Source organism: Oryzias latipes, chromosome 17 (genome assembly GCF_002234675.1).
Source record: "Oryzias latipes chromosome 17, ASM223467v1".
NCBI classification, from domain to species: domain Eukaryota; kingdom Metazoa; phylum Chordata; class Actinopteri; order Beloniformes; family Adrianichthyidae; genus Oryzias; species Oryzias latipes.
The window spans coordinates 18,950,824-18,972,764 of record NC_019875.2 but is presented as its reverse complement, the minus strand read 5'-3'; the positions used below and the strand labels follow the sequence as shown (position 1 = coordinate 18,972,764).

The 21,941-nt window shown below is 39.4% G+C and overlaps 1 long non-coding RNA gene across 1 annotated transcript; it reads right to left on the bottom strand.

Moving 5' to 3' along the window:
• Positions 1-4,003: 4,003 nt before the first annotated feature.
• LOC110016883 lies at positions 4,004-21,687 on the bottom strand. The gene is made up of 3 exons (XR_002292181.2): positions 20,242-21,687; positions 20,085-20,156; positions 4,004-4,947 (listed from the first exon to the last, which is right to left on the bottom strand). It is a non-coding gene; the product is annotated as an uncharacterized LOC110016883 (long non-coding RNA).
• Between the last annotated feature and the right edge of the window lie 254 nt (positions 21,688-21,941).

The window sequence follows — 21,941 nt, the reverse complement described above, 5'->3', positions numbered from 1 at the left end:
ATGGGTTCTCCTTCACTGGGTTTAGCTATCTCTGGGAGGCGTAAAGAACAAACAACTCTTTGGTCCCGTCCCATGAGAACGGTGCTCACACACACACGGACACACATTAGCTAACTAGGAGTAGTCGGGCTGCTTCACACCATGGATTGTTTTCTGACTCCTACACAGAAAAGAGCTTTATTATCCCTGAGATCATACACTGTCATTGCTTATGGTGAAAGTGAATATTTGTTGGATTTTTAACATGTTTTAATCTGTGTTCCTAGACAGAATATATCAGGGCCTGTCTGCATCGGGAATCCGTACAGTTCCAGAAAATGATTGTTCACTTAGTCTGACTTCTTCCTGGCCTGGACTTCATGCTGCTCATAAAAAGTCCAGTTTTGCAGTATGTGTGCAAGTTTAAGTGAAAAGTTTATGTTAAAGTACCACTAAATTTGTTCTCATTGCATAGGGGGGGTGGTTGAAGGCAGTTGTTGCAGACATATGGTAAATGGTAAAATAGCGCTTTTCTACCTTCCTCGAAGACCCAAAGCGCTTCACAGTCACAGTCCCATTCACCCATGCACACACACATTCACACACTGGTGGCTGCTCTGCTGCCAAACACTGGCACCAACCTCCCCTTGCACTTGGGTGTGCAAGGTGGGAATCGAACCTGCAATCTTATGATCATCGGTTGACTGCCCTACCGCTGCACCACGGCCGCCCACACATAGCCATGATTAAGAGCCATTTGGTGATTTAACTCCCTTAATCCTACCCCTTAGTACTGAGTGTCAAGCAGGGAAGCATTGGGTCTTCGTGATATGACTCGACCGTGGATTTGAACTCACGACCTTCCAGTCTCAGGGTGGACACTCTACCTTAAGGGATGAGGGAAGTACAGTTTGCAGTGACAAAGGAAAACGTGTCGTGAGCTCAATTTCTCATATTTGTCTAGATTTGTCTTGTGTGGTGCAACAATGCATCCATTTTGGTTGCAACCATGGTGCAGAGGGCTTAGGGTCTTCTCAGAAGGAAGAAAAACATTATCATTTTGGTTTATATTGTGCTTTACTGTCTGGATTCTACACATGCCAAGATGGTTCTATTGTACATTTGCCAATTTGACCCATATTGCGGTAGAGTCCATTGACCTGTGCTGTGGCCAAAGGCTACAAGTTGGCTTTGATACAATTAGTTTGACACTGCGTGAACACACTGAATAGTGCAATCAAACTAGATATATATAAGCTGTACTTTGGGGTCAAACAAACTTCTGCACAGTACAAATTCCTTGATGTGAGTAAGGTCTATAATGACTAACTAAACACAATGACATTGTAATGTAGTTGTAGATATAGGCAAAGCATTCATAATCTTATCTGTGCTGACATTATTTACAATTTATTGAAGTTATTTATAGTTTCTATTAATAACTCTTAACCTCCTTCCTCAAAGTGATTAATGGCAGCCACTAGGTTGTAAAGTTTTCCACACTTTTGCGACGAGCTCAAAGGTCATAGAAAACCCGCTTGTTCAAATGTCCAACTGTTGTTCTGGAGTTTCCTTTTTCAAACATGTACACAGTTCGAGTTGCATGTCACTTTTTGCAACACTTGGGATGCATGCTACGGTTGATCCTTAATTTTCTTCACACCTAAAAATGGCATTAACAAACACAAAACCCGTGCAATCCTCACCTTTCAGCATGAAATTCTGTTAAGTTTGCTGCCACTTCAGGCAACAGTGGCCTTCTCAATGCTAAGCCTTCCTAAATCCCTCCACCGCACCAGCAAGCACGTCGGCTGTTAACTAAACCCGCTAACCTGTCAGCCGCTAAACCTGCACATTAAAGCCCCACCATGCCTTAAGAGGACGATGGGTGGCACATTATTGTAAAAGCTATTACCATTTACTGTATTCACATTGTTGGGTTTTAGCGGCAGAACGGAGGAATTCAAAGGCGAGGAGGGTCTTTGCAAGTGGAAAATGAAAGGAGAGGATGGAATTATGGGATGATGTGTGATTTGAATTAATGAGGGTGATGACAAATGATCCACTCTTGAGATGTGCATGTTTGTTTGCTGAGAGATTTGGCTGTGTTGGCTGACGTGCCAAAGTGAAGGTCTGTGTATGTGTGTTTTTGCCTGCGCATTAGCATGTTCCATCATTGCCGTTTTCCCCAGCCTCTATCCTGTATCTGTGTTTTTTTTCTTGCTTGCTGTCATTTTGTTTGTCTCTTTTTCTTCAATTTAACCTTCTGTGTTCTCACGTTTTAACCCTTCTTGTATCCTGAACGTGTGACAGCTGCTTTTTATCGTCTGACAAGTTGGGTTACATTTATAGGTCTACAGGATTTAGGCTCACGTTTTTTCTTAGTTATACTTATTAGATGCCATCAAATGGATTTGTAAAGGTTTTTTTTTTCATTGTAAATTCATCCTATGCAACGGTCACGCAGGCACGTGTCGCATGTTCAAGAACGTGCTAAACACTAGTTCTTGAACGCACCTTTAGCAACTTTGTTGCGACCCAATACTAGGGCAGATACCTACCTTAAGTGGTGCAAATCCTGCTCCAGGCTTTTTATTTCACATCTAGATTCCAATACATAAAAAGGACGTAGAAGAACGTAGCATGAATCACACAACACACTTGGCCCAGTTGCAAGTTTTTGTGTCTATCTGACGAAAATCAGCTTTTGAGGGGTGTCTAAGCATACCACATATAGCTATCCACGGTGGATTAATTTTTTTTATAATAAGGAATCATGAGGGTGTGAATGTAATCTAGGGACTTTTTCTGTGGAGTTTACACGTTCTGCCTCTGCATTCACTGGTTTCCTCTTTGTGCTTGTTCTTTCAATGCAAACATGTTGCGTGGGTAATTCAAGATAGTCTTTTGAAATTGTCCCTGGAGTTATTGTGGTTGCACTGACTCAAAGCGTTCCTTGTCCTCACAAAGACGAGCAGAAATGCTAACATGCTCATCTCATCATGAACCTACTTTTCTGACCTTTTTTAAACTGTCTAAAGTTGCTGTTCCACATTCTGGTCTCATTATAAACTGAACTTTAGATAGTAGAATTGAAACAAAGCAGTCCCCGTTAAAGTGTTTCGGAAACATTTACCTTTTTAGTGTTCCAGTGTATTACCTTATAATATCTGAAACAATTCTAATGAAAAAGGATGTAACATCCAGGAAGTTTTATTCTTTGTTTTTTTTTATTTATTCCCAAATAAAACAGGACTGTCCAAAAACAAAAAAAATACGTCTTTTCTTTAATTTTCTTCAAATTATGGCCTTTGAGCAAGTTTAAGGGAGCAGGGCGGAGACTTAATGAGGTGAATTCCATCCAGTTGGTTTAAAAAATTTATAGGGAATTGTCAAAGAACAATTCAGACCGTTTTGGTTGCGATAGTTTCACTCACCTCACATGGAGTTTGAATCTAGCCATATTTTTGCATCCCTTTCAACACAAAACAGTTTAACCGAGTGCACCCCACACAGCTGTTAAAACAGAGGTTTTCCTTTCATCTTTCTTTTCTGTCTTTTTTCTGCACCACAGAGCAAATGTCATGAGTTTTTTTTTTTGTTTTATGTTTTTTCCTGAGGCCAGGCTGCACAAACTGTGTGGCCAAAAAAAGTCACAGCAGAGAAAACGAACTGTGGGAAAAAAAAGAATATTGCTCTCACAAAAAGAAGATGGATGGTGGTGATAGTGAGGTTGATGGATGACAAACAGATTTTGTTGAGAATGTTTTTTTGATGTCCATATTTATTCATTTATTTATTTTTTTACTACCACTCCTATTCTATCTGGGATTTGAAGGGAATTTTTCTTTGAAGTTTTGGCTCTTTTTTGTCCTATTTCCCTTTTCCACTCTTTTCTGGCATTGGAATGCACAGAGTTAAAAAACAGTCAATGGGACAGAAAAGCTCATCCTTGTCCCAACAAAAATCTCCCCGCCTCCTGCCCCCCCCCACCCCCACCCCCCTCTCCATCTTCGCCTGTCACGGTCTAGTGGCAGGGTTAAGTTAAGTAAGAGTGTTCTAATAATTAGGACTGGGACTCGCCTGCCTGCTCTCCAGTGTGTGTGCGTCTCTTCCTGTCAGTGCTTAGCCAGATGTTAAAAGGCTTGTCCCTCTCATGTTGCCTCCCTGTCAGTCTCCACCGTTGTGCCACACACACACAGATTGGAGACTGTCCTATTTGTGGTGGCTTTGTTTACCCCCAAAGTGTGCCCTTCTGGTAGGTCCCCCAGGACGACGGATGCACTTTTAAACCAGGCTGCCCACCATTATGATCGTAGTTTGATTATTTTACCCCCCAAAAAATTGTTTTCCTTTTTCTTTCTTTCTCTTTTTCTGGGTGGTAACTGGAAGTGAGCAGTGATCGTGTGCATTTCTGAGTTTGTGTGCCACTTGGTGTGAGTTTTGCGGCCATTCTTGCGACGCCACACAGATCAAGGATTAGTCGCTTCCTGTTGAGCCTTTTGTGAGTCCTCACCACACCATTTGGACATGGATCACCGTGCGTTTGTGAGTCTGTGTGTGTGTGTGCTGAAATGAGCTACTGGAAATGGTGTCTAGAACATGAAAAGGAGAGGATTCCCACTGCAGGCACCATTCAGGTATTATTGCGCCGGAATATGTCATCTGTTGCAATAAGGTTTTTTATTTTTTCCCTAACAGTTCTTGCCAACTCCTTGAGGTTTTCTTCTTAAATTTGCATCACTGAGCTCAATTCAATGCCGCACTTCCCAGAAAATCATATAACTCAGGTGGAAAACACTTTGTAAGGAGCCAGATTGGTTTGAAATGAACGTTTTGCTGCACACTCACCAAGGTTCAGAGAATCCCTTGTTCCGGAATTCCACTTTGTTCCCCCGGTGATGTCAGCCTCGGCCAATAAAAACCCTGCGTTAAAACTCCGCTGAGCCTCATTCAGCTGCAGCACACCTGGCAACACAACACATGGATTGGCTTTTAATATGTGTACACACACACATGTCTCACAAGGTCGTGGCATGCCTCAGCCCTGAACTTACCTCTGCTGTAATCTGTCTTTCACATTTCGTTTTTCCCTGCTGAACTTTTCTGCAGAGATGCAGCACTTTGACGGCTTGACGCTCATTGAAATTTGGGGCATTAAAAAGCAAAAATATGCTTTTTTTGATGCAGTGTGTTTGGGTGAAATGTTTTTTCAAGCTTTGAGGGAACAGCACGGACACAGGTGTGTTGGCTGTGGTATAACCAGACAACAGAACGTGCAGTTCGGTATACTCTACGGATTAGGAAATGTGAACACCAGCATTTAGACACCTCCTAATAGGGAAGTGAAAGTTTCTGTTTTTGTATTTCCTCACCTCTTTCTTTTACGTCCCCCACCACCAAAACACCCCTTCCCATCTATCCCGTCCTCACCCCCTGCTCTCCTCTCCTAAGTAATCTAATCTGCAGCCAGTTTGCGGATGCAGTCTAGTGTGACAGCCCCCCCCCCCCCCCCCACACACACACACACACACTTTCACACACACACAAACGGCAAACCCACCTCCAAAAGGCACACACACACACACACACACGCACACACACACACACGCACACACACTCCTTTCTCTTGGTCACAGCCTCTTTAATATTGAATTATTCATCAAATCTGATTGGATCCTGCTGATGGCGGCCATGATGCGAGCGAACAGTTTGAGTGTTTATGGTTAAAAGGGCTGGGTTGGAGGTTTGGAGGGTTGGGGGGTCTCAAAGAGTATAAATGTGCATTTAGCTACACACAAATTCGGAAGCCCGAAACTTGCAAATAAGTGCATTAATATAGACTTTTCTTTGCTCATTTGAATACACGTTGCCGGGGCGGTGTGCATGTAGCTTTAGTGGTAACGTGTATCTAAAATCGCAGAAAAGACCAATCGGACCAAAAGCAGTCGTAAAATTGTGCGTTAACAGGAGAGTTTTGAAGGGTGGTTGGTCGAAAGGTGCATTTACATAGACTTTTCATCGGAGGTGGTCCCTTGAATGCATGTGAACGTAGCTGAAGTCATTTTACGAGATTCGGATGTTTTTGAGATTTTCAGCGATGTTCAGTAACAGTTAATATAGTAGTTTTAACTTTTGTAACTAGAAGTTGATAATTTAATAACATGCAGGTAAAATATGCAGTCGTGCAGTGCAAATCACAAGATCAGCTAGGAAAAAAATAAAAACATCCTCCCGAGTCCCTTGGAGAGGTGAAACAAATCAATAATGGGAGTTTTATATGCATGCCAAAGTGTGCGGATCCACGTGTGAGTGAGTGCATCCTCATGTAATTTGCATCTACATGAACCAGTACTGTTTAGTATAAGGAGTGTATCCTAGCTTTGTTCCAGTATAAGCAGCATTTTTTAACCATTTGGTTACAAATTTGTGCCTTTTTAGCTTATAAATGAAGCCCCAGACATTAACACTGCATATCTGTCCTTTGGCACAATCTGGTTTAGCCGCAGACATTGTTGAAGGCATAAACAGTCGATGGTCACGGATTCGCCGGCACTTCACAGCAAAGCACGCATAAAGGCAAGATGAGTGTGTCGATGTTTGTCCACGTGTGTTTGGTATCTCAAACCGAGGCACTTCACATTGACCCAGCGCTGCCTCTGCATATCTAACAGGCATTAGATGGTGGCTGGATTCACTTCTTTGAGTCGCTGAGCAGAGCTCTGGCACATTTACTGGGCCCGGCGTGTCAGAGGTCATGCGCTTCCGGTGAATGTTGGAGGTACGAGAGGAACATTTTTACTCGACTTGTGTTTAAAACAAGCACAAGCTCCCCTTCCCCTTCTTCTCCCACATGACTGTCTGTGTGTGTGTGTGGGTGTGTGTGTGTGTGTGTGTGTGTGTGGAATCCCAGCCCACTGTTCAGCAGATGAATAATTTAGCGGTGTGTGTATCATCTGTTTACCGTGCTAATCCATCTGTCAGCAGGCACCTATTGATTCGCGCCTGCCTGGTAATTGTGCATCCGCGCCACATGCTCACACACCCATGTGCATACACAAAGCCACACACACTGCTGGGAGCACGCACCCTCATGTGCACCTATATGATGTGCAGGTTAGCTCATATTCAGATCCTGGAGTTGTCAGCCCGCCGGCCGGACACTTCATTTTCTCTGAGTGAATCGGAATTCAGGGTCAAGGTTATGAAAACAGCCGGTGGTCTACACAACAGCTTTAGAGTGTCATTTTCCGTTGAGTTATTTTTAGACATTTGTTTACTCAAAAGGTATTAATAAACACTTGCAATGCTTCTAGCGTGCAGAAATTAAGAGCAAATAATTTTTTTGTTTAAAATTTTGTGAATCATTTAATTTTCTTCTTAAGTCTGAGGTGTAAGGACATGGATATGTTTTTTCAATTTGCTTTAAATCAAACAGTGTCCTCTGCACAAATTCAAGGCAGTGTCCCACAGCCACTTCCTACATTTTGCACCTAATGCATGAATAGAATTTGGACATATGTGAATATATGTGGAAGTTGTCTTTATGTCAAATTTCATGTTAAAACCAACGAAGAAGTATAAATAAACCACGCAAAGAACACGTGCATGATTGTTATTGTCTATATCCGGTTCATTAGTGATTCATGAATCAATTATGCGATTTTTAACGCGTTATGTGCGCCGTATATGCGAAATAATAGCTATACATTGGTGGTACCTGCGTCAAAAGTGCGTTAGACATTCGTGGAAATGTCATGGAAAAACACAAATTTGCGAATACATCTTGCAAAAATCCCTATTGCGTAAGATATTCATAATAATTCTGAATAAACAGAGTAAAATGGGCGTAAACTGCAATATTCTTAACCGACCAACGATTTTGAACAGCTCAAAACTGAATTCACATAAAGACATGTCTGCCGAAACCTTAAAGGACATCTGCACACATCGACGAATGACGAACGCAAGAAACACTTATGTATATCACGTATGTATTAATAAAGAACGAACCTTTTTGACCATTTTTTTCATAAAAAAAAATGGAAAAAAAATGAAAATGTTGTAAAATTACTTTTTTTTAATTTAACATTTTCAGAGTATTTCTGCTCTTATCTGAACTAAGGAGACCTAACTTGCTGGTTGAGGCATAAACAGTTTCACACAATAAATAGAGCACTTCATAAAACAACGAGATGATAAAAGAGGCCAAATGACAGACGGATAGATACAGAGAGGTGCTGCGATACTCCAGATGTGCAGTAATGAATTCATGGGTGACTATTGATGGTTGTAATTATTAAATGGCTGGTTTTAAAAGCTCATTGATTGATGTCATTAGCTCCATGAGTGATTACTAATTGCTGCTTTAGTGTGTTAACCGCACAGACGCAGTGGCACATCCCCTTTCCGGCTTTGATCTGCAAGGCCGATTTGATCGTGTGGAGATGAGATCTAAAACAGAAGCACGGTTATGGAAGATACATTCGTTCCCTGCTTCTCCTTTCATATTTATAATTACTTTACTGTAAATCTTTGTGTTGTTTTTTTTGCTGAATAGTAACTTTTATGATTTTTGCATCATTTTGGACTTACATTATTTTTCCCCAAAAACTACGGTGGCCCTATATGTGCAAATCATATCACTAAATCACACGACACAAAAACATCTAAAAAAATTTAACAATTAAAAAAGTAAAACAAATAATAATAAAAAAAAAACATATTAGAATGTAGACAATTCCAGAAAACAAACAAAAGCATCAAAAAAAAAACAAGAAACAAATAAATAAAATGAAAATAAAACGTTTCGGAAAACAAAACTGGTTTCCACGAATCAAAATGTTAAGAAATGAAATAAAACTAGAAATCAGAAAAGCAGGTACTATGGGACACAGCTGATTGGATGATGATAATCATTATCGCTTCATCATCCAATTAGTGATGTCCCATTGTATCTACTTTATTCTGGTTCATCATTATGTTTTGATTTTTGAAATTTTTTTAATTTCTGAAACGTTTAATTTTTATTTCATTTCTTTTTCTTTATTTAAAGATTGTTTTGATTTCTAAAATTTGATGTTTTATTATTTGTTTTGCTTTTTTAATTGTGGAGAAGTTTAATATGTTTTTGCATTGAGAGATTTGCTTTTGTGATTTGAACTTATAAAACTACTTAAATGTTCTCTTGTGTTTATCCTCTTAAGACTTCTCAATAAAGGCCAAGAAACTCTAGCATAAGACATTAACCAAAAAAAATAAAAAAACACGACATGAGGTTAAACTTTGCTGAATGTCATCCATTAGAGAGGAATAAAAAAGCATGTCAAGCAATAAAAGATGAGAATATTATTAATATTTAAGAAGCGTCAACTCACCCAGCCCAGAGGGATATTTTGGGAATAAAGTCAAATGACTGACAGGCTATTACAGAGCGGCCTGGAGGGTATTATACTCTGGATATGAGATCACACAAATACTGCATGATGAAGAGGATTTTTTTTTTCCTTTGTTTGTCTCTTCCACTTGTTTAGCCTCTTTCTCTCTGTTGTGCGTTTGACTTTTGACATGGACAAAAACTAATCTTCAGTTAATATGGGATATGGTTGTTTTGAATTGAAATTAGTATTGGACTCCGAATATCCACGAACTTGCGGGGAAATGTTCCCTGCTGGATTCCTGGGGGTGTTTGCACCTCTCCGTTTAACGTCCTCGTGAGCACTCCTCTTTGCTTACCGTGCGAGTGTTTATTCTGCGCTGAATTACGACACTTGCCAGGAGTGTCGCAGGTTATATTTCATCCCAACCAACCGACCACTCTCCGTCTCTAACGCGAAAACCTGCATATACGTTACAGGCGGCTTTGCGTTGACACAGAACGCCTAATATTGCATCTCTGTGGCAAAAATGCGCCGAATTCTGCCCTTTTGGAAAGGTGTCACATTTTTGAGAGAGCATGTCTGTGTGTTTCTTTGCGTTTGTCTATTTGCGTTTCTGCCTCCATCTGTGTGTGTGTGTGTGGGTGTGTGTGTGTGTGTGTGTGTGTGTGTGTGTGTGTGTCAGAGGGTGTTAGAAGCAGGCAGGAGCTTAGCAGAGCAAAAGAGAGCAAATCTGTCAGCTCTCCCTGGGCAGACAACCCTTCTGACCCTCATTCAAAGACATATTGATTCTCCTCTACACCCAACAGGGGAGGGTTTGTGTGTGTGCGTGTGTGTGTGTGCGACAGAGACTGTAAACTTGTGCTTAAAACGGTCTCCCTCCTCATTCTTCATAAGCAAAGCGCCTTTTTTCCCCCCCTGCAGTGCTGTAAAATAATCAAATACGTGGGTTTTTTATTAGTTCATTTGCGACTTTGGATAGATTGTGGAAGTTGGAGATTATATCCAAAACTGCAGCTTATGAATCGCAGTGCGACCTAGTTTGCTTGTCTTTGGGATTTTGCCGGCTTTGCTCTATTTCCCGTGTTCATGTTTTTTTTTTCTTTAAAAAGAAAAGAAAAAAGGAACAGAAAGCTTGCTCCGCTCTTGTTAGCTCTGCCTTGCTTCCCATGAAGGAGCCTAATTACCTATGGGACATCACTAATCAGTGCTTTGCTGACTTGCGGAGGTCCAAAGGGCTGACTTTTTTTCATGAGTGTGCAGCATCGTGTAAAGGCTAAGTTAAAAACCCGGGAATTTGGCCTTTTAAATGTAGAAACGTTTGAAAATGTGCCCTTCCTGGGGCTTTACATGAGACTTTTAGATGTTGTTGCCCACGTTGGAGCTCACTATCAGGCCCTGTGACCCCCACGGGGCAGGAGAGTCGAAGGTTTGGAGTAATAACTGCTGATTGAGGGCTGGGGCAGTTCATGGGCGGGTTGGGGGGTGGGGAGTGCTGGAAGGTAAAGATCTCGACGTGTTGTCTGAAGCATGTGGGAGATCAGTTCTAAGGCTGCCCCACTCCATGTGTGCACACATGCACAAGCCTACATATAAATGCACAGTTTATGGTATAAGCTGAAAAGTGATGGCTGCAAAAAAAAACGAAAAGCAGGTGCACCAGGGGGCAAAATGAAGAAGAGGAAGGTAAAAAGTGATGGTGGACAAAAAAGAACATGTGAAAGTCAAAGCAGGTGAAGACGATCTGATGTGAAAAACAGGTGCTTTGTCTATTTAGAGTGGAACTAATAAAAGACTTTTATGTTTTTGCAGCATAACACTGGAAGATATGGCTTTGGCTATCCGTCCTCGCATTCATAATTCATGCAGCATCGGGGGGGTGGGGGGGGGGGTGACGTGCATGTAAAGTGAAAGGACACACATATGTACACACTCATCAATAAGAGGTCAGAATGCTAATTGTGACATTCCACCGGTAAGATGGCAAATTAACCAGCACTTAAAATATTTAAAATAATGTAAATTTATTAATAATCAATAGGAGATCCATAATGTGCTTTTAATTCATTGGTTTAATTCATTCTTTTCATTGGTAAAATTAGGGGTGTCAAATAATCGCGTTTATTGCTGTTAATAACAGGAAAATTAGCACTTTTTAAAAATTTCTCATTAATCATATTTTTTATCCGATAAAAATGCAAGGATATTATTTTTGTGAAATTATTTTTCACAAAAAGCGGATTATTTGAAACAGGGTGTGACATGCTGTCATGGTAACGGCTACGAGAAGTCCCTTCATTTTTGTTAACAAACTCCTCATTGGGCATTATCCTTCTTATACCATGGTTACGTGAAAGAAAAAAAATATTAAAAGTATAAGTACTTTATTGTTGTAACTTTTTAAGGTTAAATTGCTTTGCACAAAAAGTGGAGTATTTGGTACATGGTGCGACACGATGTCATGGTGACACCAATCTGACCTGTACTGACCTGCAGTTGTTCCAGCTGTTTTTTGATGGGGTAAATAGGAGCACTAAATAGGTGACCTTTATATTTTTATTGTTATTGTTCAAAAAAAAAAATATATATATATATATATGTAGACATCAATATATATATATATATATATATATATATATATATATATATATATATATATATATATATATATATATATATATATATATAACCCTTGGTGGTGTAAAAGTAAAAGTTATAATTATGTTATGATGAAGAACTTCATCAAGCCACTTTTTAGTTGTATTTTGTTCTGTTACTGTCACAAATTTAAATGAAAATACCTCAAAATAAGGCTTTTCACAGAATTTTTTTGGTTAGATTAGAGATAAATTATAAATAATCAATTGTGAACGGCACTAGTTAAAATGATGGTATTTGCTTTTCCTTCCTGGGAAATGTTTGGGAATTGTTTTGATAATTTGTAGATGGATTTTGTTGTATTTTTAAGAATTGATTTGAATTTATGACCAAACTTGACTTTGATGATGCAGACACAAGAATACACAGTGTGTATTTGTGTCTTTGTTCCTTTGTCACAATCTTGTCTCTGTCTGACACACACACACCAGCTACAGGGCGGGCCACAGATGGCATGGTAGTGTCAGGGTGAGAGGGGTTTGTTAGGATCAAAGAGCTCCAGTATGTGCCCCCCACCACACACACACACATACACACACACTCGCCTTTCTTTTTTCTGTTTGTCATTTCATTCCTCCCCTTCCTCTTCTTTTAAATCAGTCTTCCTCTCCTTCCTGCCCCGTCTCTCTTTCCCTCTCTTGCTTCATCTCTCTTCATTTTTTCCTCTAATCTGTCCATCAGAAGTGTTGATAAATTATTCATGCCTCTGTCTGTCCCCAAAGCCTTGTCACCTTCTCCTCCACTTGCCAGTTTCTCAGCTTCCTTTCCTCAGTTGGCTTCTTCCCTTCGTCGTTGTCGCCTCCTGCTTTGCTTTTATTTCATCAACGGTCCCCCTCCTTCTCTCCTTTAGCTTTGGACATATTTGGACCACACACAATCTAGATTTAAAAGTGTAAATTAAAAAATAGACAGGATTTTTTTTTTAATTGTGTTAGCATATTATAGAACCCCAATTGTTCAAATTTAAGTGATTAATTAATTGATTTAAACTGCAATTTTTTATTATTTTACCCCCTAAAATTAGGTTATATTTATTTAAACTTCATAAAATGTTCTGTCACTGCCAATGTTAGGATAGAAAAGACTAAACAAAATGCAAAAAAAGATATTGGTTTTCTGGTTACATCCTCCCTAACTTGTTTCTTCTTTAAATCATAAATGGGCAAGAAGGGGGCGATGCCCCCACCAGACGCTGTGACTGCTCCCTCCCCCTCAAAACGTAGTGGCCCGCAACAATAAACTAAAGACATGAAAAAAGTATGCAGAAAAACACAAAGACGAACCCAAGACATAAATAAATGAAGGCAGAATAGTAAAAAAAGACAGCCTTAACAGCGGACAAATCAGTGTCCTGCTTGTGACCGACCAAAGCCCGGTAAATGCAAAGCAGTATGAGGAAGAGCATTCAACATAAAACCAATAAGGAATATCAAATACATCAAAGGAGAAGATAGATTTAAGGACGGATGAACTGATATGATGATGTGTTGTTGTTTTTTTTTATATTTTAGGGGCTTGAAGGGACATGACACCCTAAACTTGGTCTGGCTAAATCGGGGCCTGATGGGAAGAGGGCAAAATAAATAGAAAGAAAATAAAAAACCCTGAATTTAAAAAAACAAGTGAAAATGAGAGGAATGTAGCTGTCATCTTTCAACAAATTGAACTTTTAATTCTCCAAACATTCCATCCTGCTTTAAACTGTGGCGCACAAACAAGCCAAACACACACTAAAAGGCACTTTTCAGGGAGATAAAGTGTACTGCTGAAAGCAATTAATCATAGGAAATCCAGGAGAATACAAAGTTTGGGAGTCTAGTGATTAGTGATAAATTGCCCTGTATTTCCCCATAGGTTGTGTGTCTGCGTTTGTGCGCAGTAAAGCTTACAGCTTTGCTGTTTGTGTGTTGCTGATGCAACAGTGTTAAGGACTTGGGCTGAACCCCCGGGATATAGATAGAATGCAGCTGTGTGTGTGTGTGTAGGTGTGTGTGTATTTGTGTGTGGATGTCACATACAGTCTCTCCTCTCTAAAGATGGGCTTGTCGCAAGCACTCTCATGCGCTGTTACCGCGACGATTAATACATTTTAAAAAATGTCCCCTCCACTTTTCCCCTGTGCCGGTCAAACAGACACACACACACACACACACATGCTGCTCGCTATTCTGCGTGGGTTACTGCAACATCAGCAGCGCACGCAGCTCTGCCTTTGGAGGCTGATCAATCTGCTCTGCCACTTGCTCTGATGAATTACTGAACTTAAGAAAGAAAGGAGGAAGAGGAGGAGGATGCAAGGAAGTTAAAAGAGAAGCTAACAGAATTTGTGGTGTAAATGCTGAAGGACAGGGGTGTTTGGTAAAAAAAAAAATAAGAGGGACCTAAAAGGCAAATAGAAGATTTCTAAAGAGTCTGGATGAAAATTAGGAAAGAAAACATCAAAAATAAAGTTTTATATGAATTTGTCGTCTATTAATTTATTCGTATTTCATTACAAGAAAGTCTTGAAACGCTAGAACTGCTTATTATTTGTTACAACATGACAGCCTGAGCTTTTGTTCAGGGAAAGGACGACAATTTGCATTGACACATACTTCTGCAGCTTTTAGAAGTAAAACAAACACAAAAAAATCATCATTGGTTTGATTGGATTCTTTGCTGCGTTTTACAATGTGAGTCAGCCGTACAGTTTGGAGCCAGATGCCAGCTCGAAAGCGTACATGGATCTAGTCGTCTAAATGTGCATGCATCGGAATGGAGCAAAGCCAGGAACTTTCGAATTGCTGTAGTTGGTTCGATGTCACAATTTGAATAAAGAAACCCTCAGAAATGCAATTTTAAGCTTAATTTTCTTTATATATGTCCTCTACTTCAAGAAAGAGTCACAAGAAGATGTAAAAAAAAACACCAAAACCGCACTAGTGGGTCTTTCCAGTGCTTCCCTTACATGTAAAGCTTTGGCCTGCCATCCTAGTAAAATAGCCTCTGTGTACATCGTTTCTCCTTGTAACTACCATTGGTACTATGTCACATGATCAGGGGGTCGGTTTTGATTTAGTGCATCTGTTCCTCTGTAGGTTGGGTCTTCTGTGGTGCTTTGTGTATGGACAGGGTTGGAGGGTCTTCCTGTCCGCGTCGTTTAACAGATTGCATCGTATGATTTTGAAAAAACCTTGAAAATTAGCCTTTTTTGTTGTATATTTTTCTTATTTCAAAATGAATTAAAAAAATTGTCGGTCAAAGAGATTTTTTCTTAACTTTTACGCGTTTCAAACAGTGAACCTCACTCAGCGTCTTCGGCATCTGGTCAAGCATTAAAGTCGTGATACTCGCTATCGCTTTTTCTATTCAATCTCAGGTTGTCACGATTTATCAAACAAAACACAAACTTTCCACTTGAATTTGTCTTCTGAGTAGCTCAGAGTTGGCTTTCCATTTTGTTTCCTTATAAAAAATGCATAAAGTTTATTTAAGAAATGATCATAGAAAGTTCTTATCTGGGATTTACATTTTATTTCTTCAGCTATGATTTCTTTTCCCTACGTTATCACCTTCTGAAAATGCGATAAAAAGAGTTTACTCTCCACTGAGACAGAAACCAAATGTTACATATATATATATATATATTGTTTTGCTTCCTCTCACCCCCCCCTTATGCTTGCCAGTGATAAATCTATAGCTGTCTATGACAGCTTTGTTGCTGCTGGGAGGTCCCTCCTGCCTTGTTTGGCTGTGATTTCAGCCGACAGCTTTAGGAGCGTGTCTTTATTTAAGAGCTGCTGTAATTACACAGGCTTTAGCATATGTAGACGGACAGATATGATTCAAACGGCTACAACGGGGGGCGAGAAGGGAGCTTAACGGGTGAACGAGAGGAGAGATAAAACAAGACGGCGGGAAGAGCAAAATGGAGATGGAGAGAAGGAGCAGCGGGAGGAGACAGAGAGGGAGAGATATGGGGAGCAGGGTAGACTGATAGAGCAATTGAAAGACGAGGAGAGGGCAGTGGAGAAAAGGGGGGGGTGAGGAAGAGATATGGTTTGGCAAATAAAAGAGGAGCACGGTGCTGCTGCAAACTGTTCGCCTTATGATGCCTCATTAGGGCTTAGGGCTGCAGATAGTGCCTGTTAGAGAGATCTATGGCCTCGGTGCTTAGAGGGAGGCAGAAAGGGAGAGGAGAAAGAGAGATCAGAGGAGAACGGGGAGAGATGCAAGGCAAGAACACCAGGGGAATAAAGAACAAAAAAACAAAGGAGAAAACATTTCATTTCAAAAAAGACATTTTTCAAATGGCATAAATCTTGTGTGATTGTTAGATGACATTATCCACCAAGTCTTCTCCGTATCGCCAAGTGGGTGTGGTCACAAGTAAGGTGGGCTACTAACGGATGTCATGACACCGTCAAAGTCTCTCTTAAAGTCTACCTCTTATATATATACAAGCTTTTATCATTTTCTGGTTGATCACTTAAAGAAGGGGGTTTCCACATTTTTTGCGCCTGCGAAAGACTTTTAATGTAATTTAGCCAACCACAATCAAGAAATCGTAGTTGTTAGAAAATTCTGAGGACTGCAGATTATTGATTTTCTGACAGGAACCTGCGGGCTGGTAGAAGTTTGAACACAGGCAGCATTTGGCCCACAAGCCGGACTTTGGACATGGTTGACTTTAGGGGTGCTCACCCGCTTATGGTGAGTTTTTTCCAACTGAATTATTTATTATTATTATTATTCGTATTAAAGAATAAATCAAACAATTTGTAGACTTTAGCCTTTTCCCAATTATTCAAATCACGACATAAACTAAATCATAACTAAATTGATAAGGATGTCTATCCAAATGAGTATGCTTGTACCCAGAGATGCTAACAGGTTACTCCTTTGCAAGCTTAAGCTGCAACTTTTTAGATAGAAGCAAAAATTTGTCACCAAATCCTGAACTATTTTTCCAAAATGAGGAAATTGACAAATATGCTTTATTGTGCTTTCAGTTGTTGGTATGTGCCTTATAAAGGGAGCATTTTGACAATTAACAATCAAACCCCAATCTGTATAATTTTAGCTTTCTTTGTAAGAAAAAAATGATTCCTAAAAAATTCCTCTTAATGTTGGGTTTGAAATCTAACCACAGAAGGGGAAAAACACATTATATGGTAAAATGTATATATATAAACATATTTATAGCACTTTCCTACCTTCCGTGAAGGCCCATAGTGCTTTACAGTCACACACACATTCACACACTGGCTATAGTTGCGTTCACACCGCACATGCTAAAAGTGCGTTGTTGAATGCACTTGACTGTTGATACTAGTGCATGTAACTAAAGTTGGAAGAGGCTTGGTGTGAAATGACATAGCAGTGTAAATCTTGCAAATCTTGCTCCAGGCTTTTTCTTTCCCAGCTCTATTCCAATATATGAAAGACTTGGTGTCATAGAATTCTGGTCAGGCACAAATTGCAATTATTAATTTCTCCTCCAAGATCAATTTTCAAATGGTTAGTACCTCCGTGAATGAAAAGGGATGCCATTCATATATCGCTACCAAATTCGAGTGTCTAATTGGTCAAAGTTTGACCTGGTTTAACTTGCAACACGCGTTTAGTGAATGTGGATTTGTACGTAGAGCCTGAAAACGGTTGTAGAGATCCACGTAGTGATGTGTAAACGTGAGAGTTTAAGTATATGTATGTACACATACACAGACTTTTTCTTGAAAGTGGTCGCTTGAGTACATGACCCAAGGGGATGTAGCCTAATAGTAGTGCCAACCTCTGACCGCCAGAAGCAATGTGGGGTCTTGCCCAAGGACACTTTAATACATGGGCAGGCAAGGCGAGAACCAAAGCTACGATCTTCCAATCATAGGTCGACCACTCTATTTCTGCACCACAGCCGACCGCAAGCAAGCCACAGCAAGTGGCTTCCCAGTCAACCGATCTGACCCTGGTTACTTTCATTGTAAAACTATCCCTTTAAAACAGAAAAAGTAAAGGTGCAATAAGAAGCATGTAAAAGGCATGCTCTATGCCAAAAATAAGGGTAAAAATGAACGTCAAGTTCTCAAGTCTCTGCGTTTAAACCAAATCTTGTAGATGTTTTTGTTAATTAGTTAAAAACTGGATTTATCTTCCATTGACATTTTGGCAGTAGCCTTGATTTAATGAAAATAAACATAAAGCTTTTTTTTGTCACACAGTGATATTTGGACCTGCGTCTTTTGACTCGACAGCAGAATGAAAAAAAAATGGAGCCATTAAACTAAACGAAAGAGAAAAGACCCAAAAGAGCAGATAAGGAATCCCACTCTGTCCATTTGCCACGCTCAAAAAACAAAAAACAAAAGAACCAATAAAGCAAATGTGTCCTATTCTTCAGCATCCGCGACAGAGATAGCAGACAGTACATCACTCCACTCCACCACCTCTAATTAGTGGCCGGAGTTTTACAAGGAGAGGGAAACGACCCAACAGTGGGGGGGAGTGGGAGGATGAGGAGTGGAGAAGAGGCAGGAGGAAGACTGAAGGTTGACCATTATTCCCTAGTCTATTGTGAGTGGGTACAGGAGGGACGGGGCTGGATGTTTTACCCAGGGAGACGGCTGTAAATCTGCGAGTCAACCTTTACCCACAATACAATACAGATGCTGACGGTTGTGGTACACGATAGCGCTGACACCAGCATGGTGAGGAATGGCTTTCATCAGAGAGGCGACACAAATCAACTGGGTGCCCATCTTTCTTACACGCTGATGGGAGCATAATCAGTAGGTATTTTGCAGAAAAGCAGTAAATCAGAACCTGTTGCCGCCGTCATGAAAAGGCCAACGCTTATCTGCCAGCAACAGGTGTGTTCATGCGTGTATATGATCTGATGGTTATCTTTATCTTGTAACCACATAGGGTTCTTTGTGGTCTGTTGCTGATTAGCTGTCTGCATTCATGGCCAACCATAAATCTGCCCAATCTCTACGTCAACTAATTTAAGCAGAAATGTGGCTTAAAAAAAGGAAGTGTGTGCTGGGTTCGAACACACATTGTCATTTCTAGAGGTTCACTGTGGGTTATTAATGCTAAAGTAGTTGTAGAAGTTGAAGTTTGCAAAAGCAAAAATCTTTAGTAAAGAAATGAAAATGTTTGCTTAAAATGCTAAAGGAACTTGCTTAAAATAAGTTACAGGCTGTGTCAGAATTCCCAGATAAAGCCCGAACCACTAAAAAACTAAACTGGATTTTAAAAGCAATGCGTGCTTATGACTTTTATTTTTTTAAACGGCGAATATAACGCCATTGATTTTACGAAGTTAAAATCGAATTGATATGAGCGTTTTGCGTCAGTCATTTATGAATCTACTGTCTTCTGAAAAAAAAAGTGTTGATATTAGCTTTAAAAAATACATTTAAATGCACTTTTTGTGGCAAAAATTGTTTCGACGCAATGCATTGTGGTGTATATTCGCCAATCCAGTGAGCATCGATGCACACTAGTTTTTAGCAGAGACTTCTGGAAAATTTCTAGGGAACTCCATTTTGGAATTGTAGATTTCGACAGCAAAAAAAAATGGCGAATGCACTATATAATGCACTGTATAGTGTGTAGGGAAGGAATTCGTACACAATGTAAGTATCAAAACTTCCTTAAAAAAAACTATCAAAAGTATATAATATAGCCAAAACACCTAGCACATTGCTAAAATATTAGCTAAACTTCAAATTAGCTTAAAAAAACCTTAGGAGAGCAAAATTAGCAAAAGGAGCTAGCGTCAGGCAAACCTAATGTTTTAATGCTAAATTTATTTAAAAAACTATAGAAATTTCTATAAACTAGGGCACTTGATTTTGGAATTGTAGATTCGAACAGCACTAAAAAAAATGGCAAACGCAACATATAGTGCACTATATAGTGAGTAGTGAAGGAATTCGGACATAGCCTAATCTAGTAAAATCAGATAGCATATTGCTAAAATATATGCTAAATGCCACATTAGTCTAAAAAACCTCTGTACTTGTGTGAATGCTTTAGACTTTTCGCACAACAAACATACAAATTATGCACAGCTGCAGTTCTCACCCCCGGAGAAGACATTGCCTTTCCATAATGATAGCATGCCGTCAGATCTGAGGTTCCCACTGTCCAGTCCATCTGCAGACACAAAGACAAAAGCAGTGTGTACACCTCTGACTACCTCTTCCAGGTCAAAACGTACATGTTCTTTCATTTTAACCACCATTATTTCCCTAACTGCTGCCTGCGTCGCCTCAGGAGAAACACGCCTGGACGCTGATCACTGTCATGATGGGCTGCAGGCAGGATGTCCCACTAAGCACTCCAGAATCCTCATGTTTGACCACCTGTTCCACAAACTTAAAAGAAATGTTCCAATAGGGTCATCAAGTGGAGGTTTATAGGCATCTTTCTCAGTCAAGATTTATTTTTATTTTTTAATGGGGAAAAAGGAAAAAAAATCTGAAGTTATGTTTTCTTTATTCAGAAAGATTTATTCAGCAATTACACAAAACACTGAAAGGTTTTAATATATATAAAAAAAGATACAACAGTCTTGGAATAGAAAAACATTTTTTTCATTTAACTCACTTTAGGACAGCTTTGAGAACAAAGTAACTGGAGCCAGGTCAACACAATTAACCCAAAACATTTTTTGGAAACTAGTAATGAAAGTAAATGCAGTGGGGTAAAAGAAGGAAACTGCTTTAAGCAAAATTAATTACAATACAGCTAAATCCAGTTATTTTTCAGTTATGTAAAAGCCGTTTTATAATTTTCTCTTTAGAAACGATTAATACAGATGTTCTTTAAGTGATGCTCTAACTCAAACATTCTTACAAAACCACACAAATGTATTTGTCCTCGTTTCCTTTTCTTTAAAAACATAATCCGGACATATGTATTACACCGTGCCTTTTAAGGTTGCCCAATCTTTATTTCCTGTTTCAAATTTTTTATTTTTTTCATTTTCTTTCAGAAATTTTTTTCTTTTTTTTTTTTACTGCAAAATTTGGTTACAGTCGAGACTCCCAATGCCTTCAAAGTGACTTGAGTGCTTTTATGTTAATTGCACTTTGAAAGGGTGCAAATTATTTGGTCTTTTGCCCATTGTCCTCTTAAATGGTATCGATGGCCAATAACTATTAGAGACAAAGAAATAAAACACAAAAAACAATCTTTACTCCTCCTCACAGTCTATCCCTTCATCTCTTCCCGTGTTTGTGACTGTGTTGACATTAGTTTCTAATTTGCATTTCAATTGCACAATGTTTTACTGACATGGATGTTGAGGAGCTAACAGTGTTGACAAAGAGTTTTCCAATGCATAATGACGGCAACAATACAAAGAGATGATTAGGCCGTAACATCATCATTTGTGCCGACTCCTGCACATTTTGTTTCTTTGCATTCGATAGCAGGTATTCCGCCTTGTAGCTTGTGATTCAGTAGCGTGGTGCATTTCCGAGAATGGTAATTTGCAGAAATAAAAACTTAATCAAGCGTGCTGCAGAAGGGGTCCTGAATAATACAACAGTGAGGGGAAAGCAAGCAGTCAGAGAAGCTGGAGAAGATTGTATGTATGTATGTATATATATTTTAATTTTCTAATTTTCTAATTCCATACCTTTTCGCAATTATTCTTTTATTTGAAATCTAATTTAGCATCTTTTAAAAAAATTAGGAAATGAACGTCCCTTTTACCTTCAATTTTCTTAATTTCCCTTTTTATTTCCTTCATTTTTCTATTCTTTTTCTATTTGTGGTCTTCCTTCACATAGTCCTGGTGTTTTTCCCTTTTTTTTTTTTTTTCGACAGTGCATATGGAGAAACGCATATTTGTGTTGGACATATTTTAGTGTTACAATATGGGGTTATAAAATTGACACACAAGGTGTATATTTGAATAAACCCCTTTTCTAA